The sequence below is a fragment of the Zootoca vivipara genome, chromosome 7, assembly GCF_963506605.1.
Source record: "Zootoca vivipara chromosome 7, rZooViv1.1, whole genome shotgun sequence".
Classification (NCBI taxonomy): domain Eukaryota; kingdom Metazoa; phylum Chordata; class Lepidosauria; order Squamata; family Lacertidae; genus Zootoca; species Zootoca vivipara.
The window spans coordinates 56050965-56075054 of NC_083282.1; the positions used below are offsets into that span (position 1 = coordinate 56050965).

The following is a 24090-nucleotide window of genomic DNA, read 5'->3' on the forward strand; positions in this document are numbered from 1 at the left end:
TTATGTATGAAGCCATGAATTGGTTATCAAAATTTTGAGAAGGTGGGGGGAGGCCATAGTGGAAAGGAAGGTACATTGCACCAGAAATAAAGTGTCACCAAACCATTGTTGAAGTCATGAACGTGTGACCATAACCACTACTTCCCTTGGCAAAAGTGTTATTTGTTCAAGCTTTGTCTGAAAGCATCAAAGGAGGATGCTTGATTGGAGGCAGTTTATATCCCTGAGTTTCATCTCTACATTTCTCAGTGCATTCATCTTTTTTCCTGATTAAACACCTCGTTTCCACAAACCTTTAGACATGATAGAACATACCAGTTTAGAAGCTTTAATTTACAAAGCTGTCATATAGGTCTAAAAATGATGTCTGTGTGTCAGAGTGAGTTCCCATGTCCCGGTGTGCTTTCCTTTCCTTATATATCTACTTCCATCTCTGTCACAAACCCTTCTTGTTCTCAGTTATCAAACAAGGTAAAGTTCCCATTTTATTTTTCCAATAAGAAATTCATTCCTAATCATGAATGCTGCACCCGGATGAAAATGGTGAATATGCATAACTGTGTATTAAATACTTGGGATTGCTTCTTTGCTGGTGTGTAAATTCTTGAATCTCAGTCTGAAACTTGAAGCATTCATGTTGCTATGGAGGCAGTCTGACATATCCTCCAAAGTCAGTGATGTTACCCAAACATCCAACCCTAGTACAGGAATATGTGCTCCCACACATATTCTGGTATGGTGAGCACCCAGCATGAACTGAAAATGCACCCCAGAATCCTCTGTTCCTCATTAATAGGCTGCATGGCAAACAGACCCAACCAAAAGTCCTGATTTCCCTTTCTGCATTTGTAGTAGGTTATGCTGTGAGTATATACAGTCATACACCACCTGGATGGCTCAGTTGGTTAGAGCATGGTGCTGATAATGCCAAGTTTGCAGGTTCGATCCCTGTATGGGACAGCTGCATATGCCTGCATTGCAGGGGGTTAGTCTAGATGATCCTTAGGGTACCTTCCAGCTCTACAATTTTATGATTAAATTTTATGATTAAATTTATAATTAAATTTATAATTTGAACGCATGCAAAATGGTTGTTGCCTGTACTCAGAATACTGTAATGCAGTGTTCTTCAACCTTGAGTCTCGAGATGTTTTGGAATTGCAGCCAGTATCAGATTTAGGGGAGCACAATCAGTTTGGTTGCACTGAGCACAAATCCCAAGGGGATACCACAATTGTTATTAGGAATTGAGTGCAAGAGGTGGGGGCACCAAATTTTGGCATTGCACAGAGCGCTGCTGAAATTTTATTTTTTTAAAGCAATTTATTAAATTTTCCAATTAAAACACATTAAAAAACATTAAACAAACAAACATTACAAAAACAATCACACACATACATCCATCTTTTAAAACAATTCTCTCCCAAACAGTGCTCCGCCGAGCTTGACTTCCCTCCCTCCCCTCATTTGGTTTTCTATTCAGATCTTATCTCGCAGTTCCTTTTTACTTCCCATTTAATGTCAATTCGTAGGATTTATTTCAGTCCTGCAAGTGTCTTTAAACTTCTACAGTTCTTTTCCATATAGTCCACAAATTTACTCCAGTCTCTTTGGAACCTTGCTTCCCCCTGGTTCCGAATCCTGCTAGTCAGTCTTGCTAATTCTGCATAGTCTATCATTTTTGTCTGCCACTCTTCAATCGTCGGTAAATCCTGAGTTTTCCATTTTTGGGCTAACAATGTCTAGCGCTGCTGAAATTTTAGACCCCATGTGGATTATCTTCCCTCTTCTAATGAGAGAAGGCTCATTCAACCTGTTTATGGGCTCTAGGCTGCATCAGGAGACTCTAGGCTGCTTTGGATGCAAATAAAACCAAGATCTCAAGTACTTACATAAAGGAGGCGATGACAGCAGGACAAAAACTTGACCGCCTTAGATGAAACCTGCAGAAGCTGCCTTAATCCTAGGCTTTTCAGTCAAGAGGGAAGCAAAGGCCCAGCAAATGTAAGGCTGGAAGCCTGGAAAGTTGAGTTTGAAGAGATCCCTCCAGCTCTGAGGGCAAACCCACACATGTGCACTATGAAGGTAGTCATGTGTTTTGTGTGCACTTTGAAGGGGAAATGCTTTTGAAAGAAGAAATCTGTTGCTCTTATGAAAAAGGAGTTTCTCTTTAGAGAAAGAAGAGCACCCCCAATTGCAAGCAGTATTATCCCTAGCATGAAAATAAATAGCCCAGCCCAGCAAATTTCTACCTTAATTCCTCTCCTAACTCGTATCTGGACCTCCCTCCCTGCGTATCAATAAATCTCCTTGGGCCCCTGGGCAGGAACAATAGCAGCAGTTTTCTGTGTTGCAGTGAGAATTTTCTTAGTGCTGTCTATGGGCTTTGTTGTTGCACAGTTTCTAAAGAGCTGTGGTTACTTTGTGACGCTTTAAAGGCCTTGGCTGTGCAAGCAATGTGCTGCCACCCCACCCCACCCCCAAATTGGGACCCAGCACGGAATTATGCTGAGGTGGAAAGAAAGCCAGTGCAACACAGTGAAAGAGCTCTTTTTAAATGTTAAGCTCCCCTCCCTTCCTGCAGGAAAGCAGATTCCCTCAAAGTGGTTTCTGTTAGTGATTGAGAACAAGCCATTGGGAAATGAACCACCCCAGCAGCCTGCCTTTTGTTTTAAGCTCATAATCCATCCTAGCCTCCTATTATGAATGATTAATTTATACAATTAGTAGTGTTATGGTAATGAGATAATGGCATCTTTGTTGCCATCCTATGTGGGGATATAGCTAATTGCATGTTGCATGATTGTTCCCAGAGGCTTTTTTTAACACAAGAGGAGAGTGACTTCTACTTCTTCCCGCCGAGGCAATGCCTACGGTACTACTGATCTATCGGTGATTTATGTGCCTGCTCAACTAGGTAGAGTATGGTGCTGGTAATGCTAAGGTCGAGGGTTCGATCACCATATAGGCCACCTGCATATTCCTACACTGCAGGGGGTTGGGTTGGGTTCCTTTCAGCTCTACAATTCTAAGTACATAGTAGAATTATGTGCTTCCCAGTAATGCACACTCAGGGGGCCCTAGAGGTACCCACAGATGCTAATGTTGCTCTATAATCTGGAGGCTGGATGCTTCTAAAGTGACTTTTAGGGTGGTTTTTCCTTTGGCATTTGATGCAACCAATAACCCAGACTCTACCCTGATTTCTGTGAAAACACTGTACTTGTGCATAATAGGTAGGCGCTTAAGAGGAAGGTGTCAATAGCTGGTGCTCCCGTCAGCCTTATGACATTTTTATGGCGGTTCAAAACATCTAAAGAGTATAACACTTATGCCAGTTAATGGGGCAGGTTTCTGCCCTATAATGGTGTATCCAACACATACAAATTATTTTTCTAACTGTTCAATGGTTCGCATATTTCTTGTTTAGATGTATACTTTGCCCTTAAAATATCTGAGTGGCTTATGCTAAAATTATTAAAAGCATAAACTAATATATTAAAGTCAGCTGCAAACAACAGCATATTTATAAATGCAGCATAAAACTAATCCAAGTAAAATAGTTCAAAATATATTCACCTGATGCCAGAAAGGTATCTGAGCAGATGCCGAGCAAGACCTTTTGGAGGAGAGTATTCCAAAACTGGGTACCACCACTGAAAAGGCCCTTTTCCAAATACCCATTTATTACATCTTACTGGGTAGCCTTTTTCTGATAAAAAACAGTCATTTAACCTAAGCTGATCTGAGAATGTGCCCTCCCCACTCCCATCAGTTCAGAGAGTCAACTTGAGCCACCCCATGGAAGGAACTTTGTAGCTGATGGATAAATTTGCAGAAACCTCACAAAACATAAGCCACCCCTCCCCACAAAGGGAACACCGCTGAGAACTTGTAAGAGATACAGAGTGAATTAAAATTTGTATTCTTCCCCACCTCAGATGTATTCAGATCTTGTTCCTGTGCTTGGTCTACTTCACTCACCCACTCTTCTTCCTCTTTGAAACTCTCCGATCTCTTGTTCTGAGGCAGCCGCAGCCGTTCAGTCTCCCACACAGGCTGAATATTTCTCTGCATGCAAGCAACTCTGATTCTGGTGTCCTTGAGAAATTAGTACAGTAACACTTTCAAAAGAAAGAGAGGGAGAGAAAGGGGGGGGTGAACTTTGGGAGGCTGGGGAGATGACAGAACACAGCATGAGGTAGAGAGGGTGTTCAATCATTTCCAAGAAAGATGCACAGCAAGGTTTTGCTGCCCTCCTTGTTCTGCCCAGAAGCATCAGGTCCAACAACATGAGTAGGTTGCACTGTTGGGCAGGTGACTCATACACACTTTTTCTGTGTGCGGCTTTGGGCACATTATTCACTTGCTCTTCCCTATCTATGTGTAAATATGATAGTGATTCTGTGTTGTATCCCTAGTGTTCTTTAGGTTTTCAGGATAGGGAACTTTTCTGTGCTCTCCTGCTGCATATCAAGGCAACAGCCATCTCTGCATGGAAGGAATTTTAAAAGTGCATGATAGCACTAGGCCTACTCAACAAGAGGCTTCTAATGTGATGAGATCCCTGCTGCATGACCTAACTATCAACTCAACTCCGCTCACCTGATTTTGGATGGGGTAGCCTCCTCTCTTTCTCTTCAGTATGGCAGTGTAAGAATTGCCAAGTCACAAGGAGAACTCAAATTATCAAAATGCAGATCTATCCCTGGAACATGAATATAGGCATATTCAGTAGGAGGTCATGTGAGTCACACCTTTGTCTTGCCAGTTTCATATGCTAGTTTTTATTTATTTATTGCAATTTGATTTCCATGAATTCAGTATTATTTCCCTAGCCCTGGCGATGATGGTGATAAGTAGCAGGTACAGTATCTGCAGTAAGGATATCTGAATAAGCTACAGCTGCTGCTCAAATTATGAAGGGTATTTTTCAAATGAATTTAAATGGTGTAAGTTTAGCATCAAAAGTTGACCTGCTCACAGAATTGCAGCACACTTAATTTGCAAAGAATTGCATAATGAGAAGTGATGTACCGTATGTATCTGTGTGGGAGGTACTGTACTGTGAAGGTCACGAGGGCAGAAACTGTGGTTTCTCTGAGCTGTGAATATTTCCAGATTCTAGATGATAATTCTTAGCAGCTACTAGTCAGATTTTATAGGGATAGTATGAATGTTGGTTCAAAATCTATCAAACTGCAGAAAACCGTGACTCTATAACTGCAGAATCCACAGGGTTTTGTTGTTGGTTGCTGTGTAGTCCTGTACCTTTCTTTCTTTATTGGCACTTTTGGATGCAAGTATTTTGTGAAAGCTGGTGAAAATGCCATGTATGCTACTCTTAATTAAGAAGCTAAGGCTTGTGTTGGCACTGAACCTGCAGAAGCAATTTGTTTCATGTGTTATAGAAAAATGATAACAGAAAGGAGCATCTTGACCCCATTAGACTATGACAACCTGACATGGATCAGGATGTTCAGAAGCTGGATCTGTACTACTTCTTGTGGGGAAAACCAAGTAATCCATTCTCTGTGAAGTAAGGCTGCAAGTAAGGCTATAAATTGGCAGAAAGAGGTAGGATCCACAGCAGAGGTCTGCTCCTTCAAGGCCTTCTCCTTGAGAAAGAAAGGAAGTTATCTTCTGGGGTCACCCAGCCCTGGAGGAATAAAAGCCTTCAGTTCCTTGTTCACTTTGAGCTTGCCTTGCTAAGAGAGGGACTGGACACAGCAAAGCAAAGTTGTTTGGATGAAGGAGCTAGGGCCATTATCCTACTGTTATCCGGAATGAGGCAACCAATTTGGGGTGTCCTGATGCGACAGGGAAGTGCTAAGTTATTTAATTTATTGTTGTACTTATTTATACATTCATTCATACATACATACATACCCTGCCCTTCTGGCTGGGTTTCCCCAGCTACTCTGGGCGGCTCCCAACAGAATTAAAAGCGCAATAAAACACCAGGCATTAAAAATTTCCCTAAACAGGGCTGCCTTCAGATGCCTTCTAAAAGTCAGATACTTGTTTATTTCCTTGACATCTGATGGGAGGGCGTTCCACAGGGTGGGCACCACTACCAAGAAGGCCCTCTGCCTGGTTCCCTGTAACCTCACTTTTACTGCCAGAGAAAACCACATGCAGATTTTCTGCGTTGGCTGCCAAAATAATATGACCAGCTTCCCGGGAGATATGCAGCTTCCCCCGAGGGGACGGGGAGAGACTTGTTGCCCTGCCTCAGGCAGCAAAATGTCTTGGGCCTGTTACAGAAGTAGCAGTAGTAGAGCCTAGGACTGGAGAACTGGATTGTTCACTTGTTTAGGATGTAGTACCAGCACCTTGCGTGGTATGCTTCAAAATGTAGGGCCCAGCCCTACATGCACACACCTTGCATCAGACACACCACTGAATAATGGGACCTTATGGTGAAGGGTGGTTAATAAATCAAATTGATGAAAATGATGATGTGAGGAGAATACAATGAGACCTCCCTCACGTGGTGTGTGACCAAGAGACAGGTGCCTGGAACTCAACTGCGATATAGTAACCCCCCTGTTTTAGAATGCATTTGCGTGTGTTTGCTAGTTAGATGTTAAAACTAGCCCCAAAGTTGCCATGGTAGCATATAGACTAGTTGCATCTTATATGTGCAGATTTGAGTTCAGTCCCAGAGAGATACCAACTGTCCCTGGTCTCTAATATGCTTCCTACACTTCTGGTGTTTGTCTTGAAATGTGCCTACATGGATATTGTGTTGTACTTGGAATGTCGCATTATGGGGGGTTTTTCCTAAAATTTGCTGCTGAAATGCTTTCATGTCTTGAACTGTTAGCTATATTCTTATTGAAATATTGTTTTTGAAACCACATTTCAAAACCATGTTTTTTGTGATCTGCTTTGAACATAATTTATTTTGTGAAAAAGACAACACATAAATTAGACTAGTCTAGTCATAGGATAAATAGGGACATATGTAGCTTTATCCCTTGGCCCATTGTGAATGCATATGTATCGCTGTTTAGGCACATGTGCAACTTAAGTTATTGTTTCTAATTTCCAGATTTGCACAGTAGTGATTGGCTAGCCCTCATGTCACTCGCAAAGCAAACATCCACCCCCTTTGAGAAATTTTTGAATTGTTTTTTGTCTGAACAAAGATTTTAAACAGATAGCTTGAATATGAACATATACAAAAATGTATTACCTCCTTGAAGTTTGGGAAGGAAGGGGAGGGAGGACTGAGCAGGAACAAAAGCAATTGGGATTTAATGCCCAAGCTTTACACCTGTCTTTGCAAGAGGGAAGGTGTAGAAAAGCAAAGCTCATTCTGCGACGAAAGCCACCCACCCACCCACCCCTGTTCACAAGTACATCTGTCTTCACAATTATGCATCTGTGCTGCCAACTTGCTTCCAGATACCAGTGGAGTCCCTAGCATAGCTAAATACCAAAAGGTTGCTGCTTCCATTTTATAATGAACTACATGATTTGTACTGTTCTTGCAAATGAATATAGAGGGCTAGAAGGTACTAACTATTGAAAGCAAGCATTTATTTTTCTTCACTTTCCTCAGAAATTTCAAATTAGCTCTATACAGGGACAATTTGATGTCAATTGCTGTCTGGTCACTTCCTGGCGACCTGTTTATTCTTCCTGATTTGCTTGCACAAAGTTTGCAGAGAGGCTTAGCAGGATCATATCAATATATTGTTGCCCAGTGATTTTCTCATCACTTCCCTTACTGCAAGAAGACTGGGTGAAAGTTCAGGATTTGGAAGCAGGGTTGGTGCACATGGACCACAAATCCACATTAATTGCCCAAACTGAACTTGTCAGTATGTGACTGGATCCCACCTGCAAAGGAGCAAGCCATTTGTGCAAGCTCCACACCTGAACCAGGAAATGCTAGTCAAGCCCTATTGATCTCCATAGGACTTGTGTTAATCATATCCTGTTTATATTACAGGGACTTAAGCATGGTATGGCTTCTATCCTTTGCACGTTTTATTTGAATTCAGTGGGACTTACTTCTGACTAAATATTCATTGTGTTGCTCTGTTGCTGTCTTTGGATTGGGCCCCTAGTATAAAGGTCAAATGTAGCTTACTTCAAATCGCTAATGGTGCACCATGAAGGAAAGAGTTCAGCTAAGTGCAGAGTGGGCTGGTAAGACATCAAACCACAGAGACTCATGTAAAAGAATTTATAGGAATGTAGAGTTTTAGCAGGCTGTAATACTTTGCCTCCAATACAGCGTAGGGTGGGTCTTACCAAGCTTCACCAAACCTGAGGAATGTCCACCAATTGAGGGCAAATGAGAACATTCAGGGAGTTCATTTGAGGAAACTGTTCTGCTGCAGTGATCTTTTCAGCCTGGCTTAGAAATAGGTACTTCATCTGAGCTCTTACCAAATGTGCGGCCTCAAATCAATCAGGCGTGCATGAGATGTTGGAACATGATGCCTGTCTCACTCTCTTGCTGTGGTTTTTATTTCCCTTGCTGCCTACCAATTTGTTCTGGAAAGTAATGGGCACAACTCTCCTAATTTCTAATAACTTCTCACCACCTCCTTCTACCCCTCGCTAAGCCTGCAGCAATTATTCTCCCAACTGAAGTAGAGCAAACCCACCCACACTGCATGCTTTCAACAAAGAATGGAAACTTCCCCAGAGACAATTGCAAATGATGCTCCAGGCATCCCACTGCCTGGAACAATGTGGGCTGTGTGTTGCAGGAGCTACTGGCAGGGGCAGACTTTGGTAATATGGCGCCCTGACTGAGGACAAAATTGGGCACATGCCCCTAAATATTTCTTATTTTCACAATAATTCCTTTTGGTACAGTTGCTTTTTGAATGGATCTTATTAGTAGGTACCTGTATAAATATATGTTGTTGTTGTTGTTGTTGTGCGTCTTGGCTTAGCATCCTGTGCAGGAGAGCCACCTGCACCACCCTAAATCTGGTGCTGCTACTGGGTAAGACTTAGAGCTCCAAATTTTTGCTAGTAAGAGCAGTGATTTGGTGTGGAGGGAAATTAATTTTGTTTCGTTAACTGATGTTGATTATGTCATATTGAAGAGTTAGAAATGTGTGGAAATATTAATAAAACACAAGATTAGACTCTGATGAATGTGTCCTCTCAGCTCAGCTGATTATATAAACAAGCAACTATTTTTCCGTATGCGTGCCTTATTTTGTTTTTGTGCATTGTTTTATTTTTATTTTTAGTATGGCTTGAGGCCTCAACAGCTGGAGGTGGCCCAGGCCTCCCTGGACCTCTAATTTGCATATGCAAGATAGCACTCACTGCAGAACAAATGCTACAGATAAATTGCTACGGTAGTTCACATGTCAGCTATAGGGAAACACTGTTAGATGTTGTATCCCTGAACTTGCATAGAGAAGGGGGTTGAGATAGTCCGTGCCTGCTGATCCCGTTATTGATGCATGTTCATTGTAACGTCTGAAAGAACCTGAATGCCTGTGAGTAACCTGGGACCCTTGAAATAGGCAGAGCCCTTATTGTGCAGACAGAGCCTACATAAGCACACTTGGTCAGCATATAGGCTCTTTCAGGCATTGTGCTGAAATTGCATCAGGTGAGGGGACAATCTTTACCCCTCAGAGTTCAGAGTATGACTGAGCAGGGCTTAAATGATGTCATTACGTGACACTGAGTGGCATGTAGATTCAAGTGTGAATCAGACTGGTTTTTTTGTTTTTGTTTCTAAATAAAATAGAATCTGAATTCTAAATGCAGTTCCCACTGGGTTGCTACTGGTCATTTCATATTGCTTGGCAGAATAAGGAAACCAGAACTTCCAGATCTGAAAGTATGGAATATCTGAATAATCAAATCCCATTGTATTTCTTTGTATGACTTTTTTAGAATTGGAAAGAGAACATAAGCAAGTTATTTAGATTGTAAATTGCTCAGAGGTGGAGGAGAATGTCTTCTGTTCTATAACTTCTACAAATAATCCTTAATATGCTTAACAAAAATGACAATAACTATGTCTTCAATTACAGGTCTCCTACCTTTTTATGAAATTATATCCGTGAGTTAATAGTGAAACAAATATGCAGGGAAATGCATGAATGAAAGGGACACAGCAAAACAACGGGAAATTTAAGGACTGAACATTCTAATTTTATTCTGCTGGAATTTTGTTCAGAATATATTTCCTTTTGATTCAAATGCAAAGTGATAACCTAATTTAAGAGGCAGTATGTGTCATAGTGATTTAATCAAATTAGTAGTTGAAGTCTGTCATTCTTCAAAGTCTGCGATTACATAGTTTACCCATGTCAGCAGATATTCAAATTACCTGGAACATCCTATAAGGCACCTGGGACTGGTGAGGCAGGAGGTGCCCTCAGGAGACCAGTTTGGGCAGCCACCTGTTATTCTATAGCCTAGGGCTATGTTGCCTCTTAACCCATTTGTGAAAAAGTCCTTACAGACCTGAGACCTTCTGCTTTTAGCTTGTGACAAGGCCCAGTGGTGTGAACTTTCAGGTTTAATCATAGCAACCCCTAGAGCAGGGGTTTCCAGTGGGAGAAGAAGAAGAGTTTGGATTTGATATCCTGGTTTATCCCTATCCTAAGGAGTCTCAAAGCGGCTAACAATCTCCTTTCCCTTCCTTCCCCACAACACTCTGTAAGGTGAGTGAGGCTGAGAGACTTCAGAGAAGTGTGACTAGCCAAAGGTCACAGTACACCCACCAGTATCTCCTAAGTCACCCTTGAAAGGTCTCAGGAAATATGCCCTCAGAAATCCACAGTACTCAAGAAACTATTCAATCTTCCTGCTCAGTTCCTGTTTGTACTGGCTCAGCCATTTCTACATTGAACACCCCCCTTGAATCTTCCCTTGTGTCACTAGATTCCAGAATTGGGCACCCTCCCTTTCATCCATTCTGAACAGGGGAGAGGTGCGATGAGCTTTTTTATGTGAGCAAGTGCTGATGGAGGTGCCTTTCCCCCCATTTATTGGGGGTGGGGACATGTCTATACCATTTTGTAGTCCTCTATTCCCACCCCCACCCCACCCCGCTTTTTTAGAGGTGGCAGCCATTTTCTGTTATGCAACGTTTGTGGCTGGTGCCCAGAGCACTTTTCTCAAAATTCCATATGCGTCTACTGACCCCAACCCCTTCAGTGATCCAATTTAGCCTGTTTATATTACAGTACTTATATTTATTAAACAAAGCCAAACATCTTGAAGCTGCTAAGCTTGCCTAATATTGCATTTGCAATTAGTGTACATTCATTGTTACTAACAGACTTATGAAACAGAAAATTTTCCACTGAAAGTTTTCTGCCCCACATCACTGACTGACCTGAAATATATCTTTTGGGAGGAAGGTTTTGAACTTGTCCAAAATCCAAAACATAATGTTTGACAGTGGAACGGACTCCCTCAGGAGGTTGTGGACTTTCCTTCACTGGATGTTTCTAAGCAGAAGTCGGGTGGTTCTATGCTGCTCTGGACCCCTGCTTGCAACCCTACCAATCCTCCTTTCACCCTGAAATAGCTTTCTCACAACCCTTTTCCAGACTAGCTTGCCTTATTATGGCACTTTATCAGTAGAACCCAATTAAATACATCCGCCCACACTCATAGAGGCCCCCAAAGCAGACTATGCACTTTTGAAAAAAGAAAACATTTTTAAAAGAACTGAAATAAATGAACAAGAGCTGGCTATGACAGGCTGTTTGGTTCTTTGTCTTTTTTACAGAATGCAGTGCAGGTCTGGCTATTGTGCAGTAAAACAGCATGCAGCATACGTAGAGGAGATCCTTTGGCAATAAGTAATTGGAGGGAAAGGGCACTCCTGCAGTGATCCTTGGTGTGACGGAAAAGGTAAGTACACAAGAACACCCTTCTTTACCCTCCTTTTAACTGTTCTTTCGTGATCATTTGTGATAATGGTGGCATCGGGGTGGTTATACACAATCCTGTTTTTAATATTGTTTGGACCTTCAAAAGTTTTGGGTTGGACATACTGCTTCATTTCCAGTAGTGCATGTCCCATAGCTTCCTGCTGAAATCCTGTGACTCTGGGGGCGGTCCCACTTTTGTTGTACTACAGTAATCCCTCGACTTACGAATTTAATCCGTTCCGAATGCACATTCGTAGGTTGAAAGGTTTGTAAGTCGAAAAAAGCAGTTTCCCACAGGAATGCATTTGAAACGGAAAAATTCGTAAGTCGAGTAAACCGCATCTAAAATTTGTAAGTCAAAAAAACCCCATCTAAACTGCAATGGTTTTCTTTTCGGATGTCGGGGAAAAACGTAAGCGTGTGGCCATTTTTTTTCCATTCGTAACTCAAAATTTTCGTAAGTCGAGTACTTCGTAAGTCGGGGGACCACTGTATACTGAAAGCGTGCCCCCTGGATGGCCATAATGGGATAGCATAAGTGAAGCATCGCAAAACAACCAAAAGTAAAATGGTGTACGGGTGTTCTGTAATTCCACCTCTAATGCACTATGGTTGTGTCAATGACATATTGTAGAACACCCTCCTCAAAAGCAGCAGTCTGGAGGGACCCTGATTTTGGGCTGTATCTCTATCGTATGCCACTTTGAAACTGTGGTATTAAGCAGTATTCAACTTATTTCAACAAATGTCAAAATGCTGTGGTATTATAGAATGGGGATGACATCACAAAAACTCACACAAAACATTACCAAAACAGCATTAAAAAGACCAGCCTAAAATAAATGTTAAAATTGAATATGAAAATACCGTGTTTCTCATATTATAAGACATGTCTTATATTTATTTTCCCCTCAAAAAAACACACTATGGCTTATTTTCAAGGGATGTCTTATTTTTTTCCTCCTCCTGCCGCGGCCAGCATTGCTGCTGCGCCTATCACTATGTCTTATTTTCGGGGTATGGCTTATATTCATTGAATGCTTAAAAATCCTGCTATGGCTTATTTTATGGGAATGTCTTAAAATATGAGAAACAGGGTAGCAAAGAGAAAGCCATTTAGAATTTAGAAGAGAAATCTATATCAGAATGCAATAAAATATATCAGTCAAATTTAAAGGGCCTGGAAGAGTACAAAGGTCTGTACCTGCATTGCAAAGACTATAACAAAGGCTCTTGAAGGGAGGGGGCATAATCCACAACTGAATGACAGAGTAGTTTAGCCTTTGACAGGGGGGGACACACTGTTTGGTTTCCTGGCTTTGTATGATGTGGCTGTGTAGCAGCTTTAAGTAGCATAGATTGGGAGCCCCACGACAGTGAGACTTATGCGGCTAGTGTTATGCAGCAGCAGCAGCACTGCTGCTACACCAGCTTCTGAGAGTAATCTATTATTTATTGCCCCTGTTGCAAAACTGGTTCATTAAGCCAGGATAAGAAAATGGGGTAACTGCCGTCTTTTATTACAGCTCCTGCTGCTGAGTTCTTACTAGGCGGAAAGTCCAGGGAATATTGTACCCTTTGGCCTTTAGCTGGAGATTTGGCTTTCTTCTGCAAAAGCAGAAGAGGCTGCTAACCCCATGCTACTGGGGAAGGCAAAGTTGGACTCCTCTTCCACCGACCCACCCAGGTTTGTGGGAGGATTGGGCAAAATGCCAGGTCATCTGATAGAGAAATAAAGGCTGATCCATTGGGACGCTTCCTTGTGTGACAGATGGTTCATGCTAAAATTCACTGCCCTGCATAATTATTAAAGGTGCTGGGGCCCTATCATTTTTCATCTGACCAGCCTAATGTTCATTTTAGTGGCTGCCCTGTTCTGGTCCCAAGGAGAAGCACTCTGTGCATGGCAGCAAGGAGAATTAGCAATTTGACTCTGTGGGGGCTGGTGGTGAACTGAGTCCTATTGAGCACCTGCCTCCAGCCCGTTTGTTAGGCTCCACCCCCTTCCTTGGAGCACTAGAGATTCTGAAAAGGGCCAGCCTCCTGGTCTAAAAACCCACGTTTCTCCTTTGCTCCATGATTTCCCACTTGGTGCACTCCCTATGGTATTGGAATGGGAAGGGTGCTTGTGAGGGTGTCTGCCCTGGTTCTATGGACCTTGTTGCTGTGGGATGTGGTCCAGTGTGCCCCTGGTCACCAGCATCAGGCTCAGAACCTGAAGCTGCTCCATAAGATAGGGTACTAATGCCTAGGTAGTCACAATAGCCCCTTAATTGTTCTATGTAGTCATTTCAGTGTGGGCAGTGAAAACAAAATAACAATGCTATGCATTATATTTCTACAAAAGAACTGTTATTGATTCCCCCCCTTAAAAAATAAAGCATGCTTGCTGTTTGCTGCCTCCAGAAACAATATTTTCTTAATGGCATTTTGAAACTGATGGAGTTGAGGGACTGATTTGTGTCAGAATAAGCTTCATAATTCTGCCTTTAAAAACAATTGCAATATTTTCTCCATGTTTTCTGCTTGCTATGGACTGAGCTCCAAAACTATGAGTAATCCAAGATAGACCAAGAGATTATCCTGAAGCATAGGGTGCCAGTAGAAGAATAAGCAACCTTGAAAAGGTGCAGCAAGAATGGACCAGTGCAGGTTCATCTCACAAATTTGTTCATGGAATCATAGAGTTGAGGGTCATCAAGTCCAACCCCCTACAATGCAGGAATCTCAACTTAAACATCCTTGACAGATTGCCATCCAATCTCTGCTTAAAAGGGAAATAGACGAACTTTGTGAATGTGTGTGTTGCTTGAATGGTAACCTCTGGGAGGTGGCTTGTCACATCTGACTGCAAGAGAAGATGTCAAATTAGAACTGTGTGAACACACAGGGAGAACAGGGAGCACCAGCCCATTCTATTTCCTGTTCCACCTGTATTATGTAACATCCAGAATTATCCTTAGCCTGCATCCCTTTGCATCATTCCAGATCATATGTAGGTCTGTGTGTTATCCACATGCCTGCAATTGCAGCTTGGAAGCTTGAATTTTTGGTGCTGAGAAGATCTATGTTATGATTATTGGCACTTGATTAACTTTTTATTGGGGGGGGACAGGTCCCTTTACATTTCTGAAAAGGTAGCTGATTTTTCTTCAGAGTGGCAGTTTATAGCTTTGTGGGGATGCCAAGTTAAATTCTTCAGCACAGCAAATTTTTATTTGACAGAATGCCAAGTTTTAATAATTATTTTAACTGTGTAATATATTTTATTCTGTGTTGTTTTCTAATGGCTAATGGCTTCAGCTTCATTAAATAAATAAAAGATAACAATAACATGTTATGATTACGGTGGCCAGATGGAAAAGAGAACAGAATCCCTCACCTTTAATAGTTGTGCTGGATGCTGAAATTCCCACTTGTAAGCTTGCAGCCCTGATTACGGTAGTTAGTTAGTTAGTTAGTTAGTTAGTTAGTTAGTTAGTTAGTTTAGTTTTTTAAAAATAAAAACATGTTTCTAGTCCTTCTGATTGCAAAAATAGCTCCTCTCCTCCAGCCACTGGCACTTGCTTAACATTGCTAGCTGAAGCAGACATGTATAACTGCCTGTAAAATAATCTGGCATTTGTATACAAACTTGGGTAATGTATGCAGACCGTAGAACTAGAGTTTATATTCGATTTTTGCTTTGCAAAGTAAACCCATCTCTGAGACCAACTAAGTTTTTATTTTGGTATGAGCTTTCGTGTGCATGCACACTTCTTCAGAAGGAGAAGTGTGCATGCACACGAAAGCTCATACCAAAATAAAAACTTAGTTGGTCTTTAAGGTGCTACTGAAGGAATTTTTTTATTTTACTTCGATCCAGACCAACACGGCTACCTACCTGTAACCATCTCTGAGAATCAGTCATTCATGCACTTTTCCCACCTCCTAGCCAAACACTTGCTTTTTCCTTTGAGCTGTGAACTGAGCCCAAGAGACTTGCTTCTCTTAATTGCTCTGTCTCGCTTTCTTTCCAAGCCAGGAATAGAAGCCTGATACCTTGGATCCCACTCCCTCTGCTTTAATCACTTGCTCCCACATGACACTAAGAAGAAATAATTAAGGACAGCGCAGAGGAAAAGTAAGATGGCTAGTCTTAGCTGTCGCAAGTAGCAGAACCTCTGCTCACTAAAGGGCAGCATTCTTAACTTGCAGTCGTCTCCCCACTATTTCCTTCTGTGGTTGGATTGATGGCAAGCTGACATTTTCGATGTCTGAAGTGGAACAGTCATAGGCTTTTCATGACTCTGGGGATCCTGGGAGCTCTGTGTGGACTGGAGTGTGGCAAGGATGTAGAGATAATGAAAGCATTAATTAAAAATAGGAAAGGGAAAGAAAGAAGTAGCCAGCCTACACCAACCCACAGTGTCTGTATGGGAGCTTTTTATTGTAGTGTCAGTGCCACTTCTGTGCTTCTCAGTGTTGACTCATTGCCTGGGGAAAATAGCCAAGTGATTTGGTTTGAGGATGTGTGTAGATTTAGGCAAGATTGGGTCAGTAAATGCACTGCCGAGATCACCTTTGATGTTGGAGAAGTCATTTTAAGGCTTTGCACAGGCATATGATTTGTGGTTTGTGATAATGTGCTAAAACACTGATTGGCGCACCTCAACGTTCAGTTAACATATTCAGTTAACATAATGTGTTCAGTTAACATAATCCATAAGCTTTTGAATACTTCTTTAACTTTCCCCATTGGAGGACGAAGTAGCAGTGGTTGCAAGCAATGAACCAAGCGGGTTATGTTTGGAAGACTGAGTGAGTGGCTCCAACCAGTGATTGATTCACTGACATGCCTGAAAGTCCAGGTTTGAAGGTAAGTTCAGAGAGCATATGATGAGCACTCTCTGGGCTGTCTTGATCTTATTTCTGTCTTCAGCCTTTCATAATTTTTTGACCTGGTCCATATGGACACTTGCAGTACATTAGGCTTGCATGTGAGTAGCTGTGCATAGCATCACTGCGCACTTGCCCTTCCAGATGGATGATTAGCTTTGTGCTCAGGGTAAGCAGAACAAGTTTAGAATGGGGGGTCCAGAGCTGAAAATGTTTGAGAAACACTGCCTCCAGCCTTGCTCCAGGCTGTCTCATCCCCATAGTCCACAAATGACATTCCATTTTTCAAAACATTATTTAGTCTCCCTGCTTGAGCCTGAAAGTAAAAAAATTAAAATTAAATCCTACGATATGGAAAGACTGAAGGATGGAGATTTCAAACCACATCTCCATGTGTAGCGGAGGAGTAGTGCTGTGGCTTTATAAAAATCATCCCTTGATCCTCTCTTGATAGATGCTGCTGTAGTTCTGTGAACCTCTGTGGTGATAACACTGATTGATACTGGCTGAAGGCGTGTGATCCTTTGAAAAGTAGGAGTGTACCATGCAAAATGCTGACACAACCAACTTCTTTACAGTTCAACAAGAGCCCCTCTAGGAAAGCAGACAATATGGGTATTGAACAAGCCATGGGCACTGGGGTGTGACTTGACAAGCTGGCACATAGTAGTACATTACCCGGCCAAGGGAAACACAAGATGCATTTTATCACGTCCAGTAAAATAATTGATTCCTGGTGTAGATTCATTTAATGAGGTTTAAAAAAAAGAAAGAAAGTTACTGTCATTTTAGTGTCTCCTGTCTGAGCTGCTCCGCTCTTGTCAGGCTAGTATGAAAGGCCTTAGACTGAGATAGCCCTGCACTATCTGCCGGTTTCTCTCTCTTTATGCAGAGGTGAATATACCAAAATGAAAGCAGCCCCCTCTATTCTGCTTTATAGTGCTGCTCCCATTACTGGACGTTGCTAGGTCTTCAGTGAAACGCAGGTGAAGCTGCTCCCTTTGCTTCTTATACGCACATCCTCATTTCAGTTTAAAGACTCTCATCTTCAAGGGCCTTGGGCATGCCTATACACCATCCCAGACTCAACACTTGCAAAGACACCAACCTTGATCACTCCCTTCTTAAAACAGCAAAAAGCCTGGAGTCTTCCTGCTGGGCAATTTACTGCACAAGGAAGGAACGCCCATAAAACATCTGCGGACTTACTTGTTGCTGGTAAATCTCTTGAGCCGAAGAGAATAGGCTTAGATTCCCAGGTGGAGAGAAGTTGACACAAGTGATGAATCTGATTACAAGTGAAGAATGAAGGCCAGGGGATCTCTAAGGCAGGCAAAAGGTGTGTGTGCTTCTCATGCTTCAGTAAGAGCTGGTTCATACTTCTTGCATTTGTTATACATTCCACAGAAGTGGGCTGTTGCTCATAGAAGATTATGCTGCAACATATTTCTTAGTCTTTAAGGTGTTGCTAGATTCTTGTTTATTTTGAGGGTGGATGTGACACTCAACATGAGACTCAAAGTTTTGCCTTTCATTGAATATGATCCTTCTTTCTTCCCACCCTCCTTCACTTGTGTGAATCTGAAATTTCCAATATATACCACTTACTTTCCCTGCCTTCTTGATTGTCTTGTGCTGACTGTTGTTTGTATGCACAGCATGGGGCAAAGGCTCAGAAGGCTGTGTTATGAAGTACCCCTAATATCCATATTTTGCCGCAATAGCTTGTCCCTGATCAGGAAAACTTTGTTTTGGTCTGGAGTAGTAGTAATAATAATAATAATAATAATTTATTATTTATACCCCGCCCATCTAGCTGGGCTTCCCCTGCCACTCTGGGCGGCTTCCAACAAACATTAAAATATCACAGATTAAAAACTTCCCTAAACAAGGCTGCCTTTAGGTATTTTCTAAATGTCAGGTACCGGTAGTTGTTTATCTCTCTGACCTCTGATGGGAGGGTGTTCCACAGGGCGGGTGCCACTACCGAGAAGGCCCTCTGCCTTGTTCCCTGTAGCTTTGCTTCTCGCAGTGAGGGAACCGCCAGAAGGCCCTCGGCGCTGGACCTCAGTGTCCGGGCAGAACGATGGGGGTGGATACGCTCCTTCAGGTATATTGGACCCAGGCCGTTTAGGGCTTTAAAGGTCAGCACCAACACTTTGAATTGTGCTAGGAAATGTACTGGGAGCCAGTGCAGGTCTTTCAAGACCGGTGTTATGTGGTCTCGGCGGCCGCTCCCAGTCACCAGTCTAGCTGCCGCATTCTGGGTTAGTTGTAGTTTCCGGGTCACCTTCAAAGGTAGCCCCCACATAGAGCGCATTGCAGTAGTCCAAGCGGGAGATAACCAGAGCATGCACCACTCTGGCGAGGCAGTCCGCAAGCAGGTAGGGTCTTAGCCTGCGTACCAGATAGAGCTGATAGACAGCTGCCGTGGACACAGAATTGACCTGCGCCTCCATGGACAGCTGTGAGTCCAAAATGACTCCCAGGCTGCGCACCTGGTCTTTCAGGGGCACAGTTACCCAGTTTAGGACCAGGAGTGGTGGATGGGGATGGAGAGACAGTAAAAGAAGGTGACTCTCGGTGACCTTCATTCTGAGCATTTATTCTGATTTGTTTGCAGGCAGGTTAGATGACATTGATGATACTTAATGAACATTCACTTGTGGGGAGGTATACTGTGTTGAATCAAAGCAACTGTTGTCCCACAATTTCCAGTGCATTTTCGTGTCACTTTATTTGTTGCGAAAAGTCTGGTATTTGGCAAAAGTAGGTTTATTGCGCAAGAATTTCTTCCAAAAGAGCCTGCAGCTAGACTGCCATCACCCTCCTAAGTGCCTTACCTAAAAAATTAGCATTAGTGACTTTTCAATAGTTGTCACTCCAGAGAGGGTAACACTTCTTTAAGAGTGACCACACTCAAAGTCTCTGGCAAACTTGTCATAGCACAGACCTCTTAGAGTCCCAGCACTCTGTGGACAGGCGTCAAGCATTCCCTTCACCACATGGGAAAACTCTGCTGCTTGGCTGTTTGTGGATGTGGTGGAGGCAGCAAAGTAAGCAAAGTTAATAACTTTAATAAATATGCAAGTGCCCTTTTGATACGATCAAATGACTTGAGATTTATCTTGGTTGCCCTTGACTACATTACCCCTTGAAGTGCCAAATTCTGGAGCATGTTCAGGTTCAATGTTAAACGTTCCTAAAATAAGTGCCAGGCTTGCATGCATACTGTATGCTTCATAACATTTGGGTTCTTATCTGTGCTGCTTGACTTGTGGTGAAGTATGTCACTTCCATTTACTTGAAAGTAGTTTGGTTTTTTAGCACTAGGAGATCTCAGATGCATCCAGAAGGCAACCCACTCTTCTACATATGTACTGAAATGCATGACCAGGCAAATGGGAAGCTGCAAGTACATTCAGTCCATGTAGCTGTGGCTGGGTGCTAATGGGAGCTGTTTTGATCCAACAACATCTGGGGCAGCAGGTTCCCCACCCATGATATAGATAGGGTAGAAATAGTCCCATTTCTAACCATGCTGAAATAGGGCAGAAGACAATTTCTGCCATTTTGGTCAGCCTAGCAAAAAGCTACTGCAACCCAGAAGAAGTTTTTCTTTCCTGTAACCAGTGCTTCCCCCCCCCCCGGGGGGGTATGCTGGGGTACGCATACCCCCTAAACATTTTGTGAATCTTTGTACTTTTGTCCATTTACTGTATTTGTTTTTCCTGATTTGAACTATAAAATGGTGATTTTCTTGAGTCAAAATGAGAGTACCCCTAAGCATTTTTTAGGGGGCGGGGAGCACTGCATGTAACTCACATTGTTTTTGATCTCAGGCTTTAGCAGTTTGCTGCAAGAGACATATTGATGAGCAGGATGCCAATTGACTTCTTGCAGACAAGAATGTGACCACCTGGCAGGGAAGCTTTGTTTCCTTTTTGTCAGTGAGATGTCAAGACCCTGACTGAGTGGCAGGGTCCTGTGGAGAGAGAGATGAGCTGGTAAGGCAGGGAGTTTGCTCTGTCCTCTCTGTTCTCAGGTACTGAGTAATGGGCTCAGCAGCCACCATAGAGAAAGGCTTCTTACAGCTAAAAGTGATTTAACCCTTGCCCTTTCAAGTGCATAGCAAGATCTTGGGAAGGATTTTCTGCTCAGCTGGAGAAAACAAAGATAGGTTCATCTCCATGTTTTTGCCTCAAATAGTGGCAATCACCATGCTCAGGTATGTGCTTCAAACTCAAGGGGGCTGGTTTATTTGATACTTTTCCAAAGCCAGTTGTGCTTCCTTGGTTGGAGGGTTTCTCAGAAAGCCATCTTCTCATTGCTTTTTATAAGAAAGTCCTAAGTCTCCTTACAGCAAGGAGAACAGGATTCCTTCTGTATACTGGGTAGACTGACCATAACTTTCTCAAGACAACATTTTCCTGTAACATTTTCTTTCTTTTTCCATAAAGAGATGGTTACTTCACAGACATTTCTCTAAGTGTTCTCCATCTTTTCTCTTTGTTTGGGGAGGAGGGAGGAATGCAGCTGCCACAAACAGTTCTTCAGGATGACTCTAGATTTGGGGTATTCTGGATGATCTAAAATTGTCACCAGGCTGCCACCTGTGTTGCTGCTGCTGCAACTTTCAGCTGCAAGGGCCATAGCTCAGTGGTAGAGCATCTACCCTACATGCAGAAAGTCTCAGATTAAACATCTCCAGGTAGGGATAGGTGTGTCTCCTGTCAGTGTAGACATATACTGAGCTAGATGGACCTCTGGTCTGACATGGTGTAAGGCAGCTTTTGTAGTGGTTAAGAGTGTCGCACTAGGAACTGGGTGACCGGGGTTCAAATTCCCACTTGGACATGAAGTTCACCTGGTCACCTTGGGCCAGTCATTCACTCTCAACCTAGCCAACTTTGCAGGGTTATTATGAGGATAAAATGGGGAGGAGGATCATGTATACCACCTTGGACTCCTTGGAGGAAAGGTGGAAATGTATTAAATACAGTGGTACCTTGGTTCTCAAACTTAATCCGTTCCGGAAGTCCGTTCCGAAACCAAAGCGTTCCAAGGTGTGCTTTCCTATAGAAAGTAATGCAAAATGGATTAATCCATTCTAGACTTTTAAAAACAACCCCTAAAACAGCAATTTAACATGAATTTTACTATATAACAAGACCATTGATCCATAAAATGAAAGCAATAATCAGCGTACTGTACTGTACTATAAAATAAATAAGACAGTACAGTGGTACCTCGCAAGACAAAATTAATTCGTTCCACGAGTCGTTTCGTGTTGCGATAATTTCGTCTTGCGAAGTGCAGTTTCCCATAGGAATGCATTGAAATTTAATCAATGCGTTCCTATGGGGGGGAGTGCAAAAAAAGGCGCCGACTCACCCGCCATGGCCGCTCCGGAAGTTCTTAAGGCTCTGGGGAGGGGGAAGCAGGAGGAGGGCCAGGGAGAGGCTCCCTCCCTCCTTCCCCAGCAGCCGGACCCTTGCGCCCAAGCAGATAGACAGCTCGTTCGCACGTAGGCAGGCAGGCTTAAGGTGAGTGAGGGGGGATCTGGCTGCTGCGGAAGCCGGGCGATGGCGGGCGGCAGAAGTGCGAGGCGGCTGGGCTCCGGGAGATGCCGGGCGGTAGAAGCACGAGGCGGCTGGGACTTTTGTCTTGCGAAGTTTTGGCAGTCTTCTGAGTCTGCCAAAAGAATCGCAAAACGTCGTCGTCTTGCGATTTTTTCGTGCCGTGAGGCGTTCATCTAGCAAGGTACCACTGTATTATAGATGATAAACAATTTTTTTAAAAAAATTCTTACCTGCACTGATGATAGTCATTGTTTGGATGGGGGGCTTTTATCCATTTTTGCAGTTACACAATCAATCAATCAGTAGCTGAACTGGGTTCCACACAGTCACAAAAACAAATTAAATGTCCGCATTGGACATTTGGCTTCTGAAAAACCTTCAAAAACCATTCAAAAACACTTCCAGGTTTTCAGCATTTGAAAACCAAGAAATTTGAGAACCAGGGTACCACTGTAATAGTAATAAACTTTAGGGAAAGAGAAGCTGTGCTACTGCTTCTGCTAATTGTGAACTCTACTTCTGAGAAATGACTGGAGAAATACTCTGCTGCCCTGTAGAAATTAGGAGAAAATGGCACCCCCAATTTCTCTGCCCACAAATTATGGCAGGACATAAGAGACCATTTGCACACAGTTCTAGTGTGGGATGAAGGCATGAATTGCAACTGACTTTCACTTCCCTACACCACTGCAAGACTGAATGTTGTGGCTGGAAGAAACAGGGAGTGGAATGGTTGTGGGGAGCAGGTCCTGGGTGTGTGGGCAGAAGTGGGGATTACAGGATTAGCGGTGCAAAGGATGTGAGTAGGGGTCTAAACCACTGAAGAGGAACTAGGGCTTTCCAAACATTTTTTTTGCTGGATTTTTTTCTAAAACAACAATCATGTGTACACCACATGTACTCTACCTGCAGTGTTGACAAAACCACATTTCCTCACAATAACTGTGGTTGCATGGAAGTGGAAATAAAGGACAGCTTCAGTTCAGTCTAATATCACTGGCTCACTTCTTACAACTGTTGTCCTTAATGAACATTTGGGCAGCCTTAAACATTTGTCAAATTAAGCACCAAATGGGATGTGGATTGCAAAATAACCTTGAGATTCTATCCTCCTGCAGTCCTCCTTTAACCACCAGCAGGGTGTTTGTGCTTGACAAAAATTGTCCTTTCAGCATTTCCTGAGCTGGGAGAAATGGTGTCTTCATTGGAGAGAGAATCTCACTAGATTCCTTTGTGCCTGCTGCCTTGTGTGTGTCTGTTGACTGCATTTTCTTTGTCACAATTCAAGTCAATCATTTGATGGCATGAAATTCCTTAGGACAAGGCTGAAATCACACTGTGTTTATGCTTCCTTTGACTTTTTAGAGACCCAGAGCAGCCTTGGGAGGTTGCAGGTTTAAAGGGGGTTGGAGGAGGACTGCTTAACCCTTTCCCTTCCATCCATTTTTTTATGTTTGGTGCCCCCCAAGCTGCTTTAACCCAACGATAGGAAATAATACAGTCACAGGGGGAAACCATGAATGTATCTAATTCCAACTGATGGCAGTACATAATTTATCCAAGAGATGGAAAAATTGTGTTTTATGCTTGCAGGGGCATAAACACCTTCTCAGCCCAGCCTTGAACACATTCATGAATGGGGGATATTTTCTACCCCACTTGAACTGCTTTCAGCTCCCAGATACTGCTGCAGTGGCATATGCGCTCAGGGGATAATAAACGCAATATTCATGCAGTAGCCATAG

The 24090-nt window shown here is 42.8% G+C and overlaps 1 protein-coding gene across 4 annotated transcripts in view; it reads left to right on the forward strand.

The window, feature by feature from the left end:
- CDK18 (cyclin dependent kinase 18) overlaps positions 1–24090 on the forward strand; it is a 93764-nt gene that overhangs the window by 10193 nt on the left and 59481 nt on the right. For all 4 annotated transcript variants that reach the window (XM_060277100.1, XM_035121848.2, XM_060277101.1 and 1 more), the window contains exon 2: positions 11741–11865. The gene's annotated coding sequence lies outside the window, so the exon portion shown is untranslated. The remainder of the gene's footprint in view (positions 1–11740; positions 11866–24090) is intronic.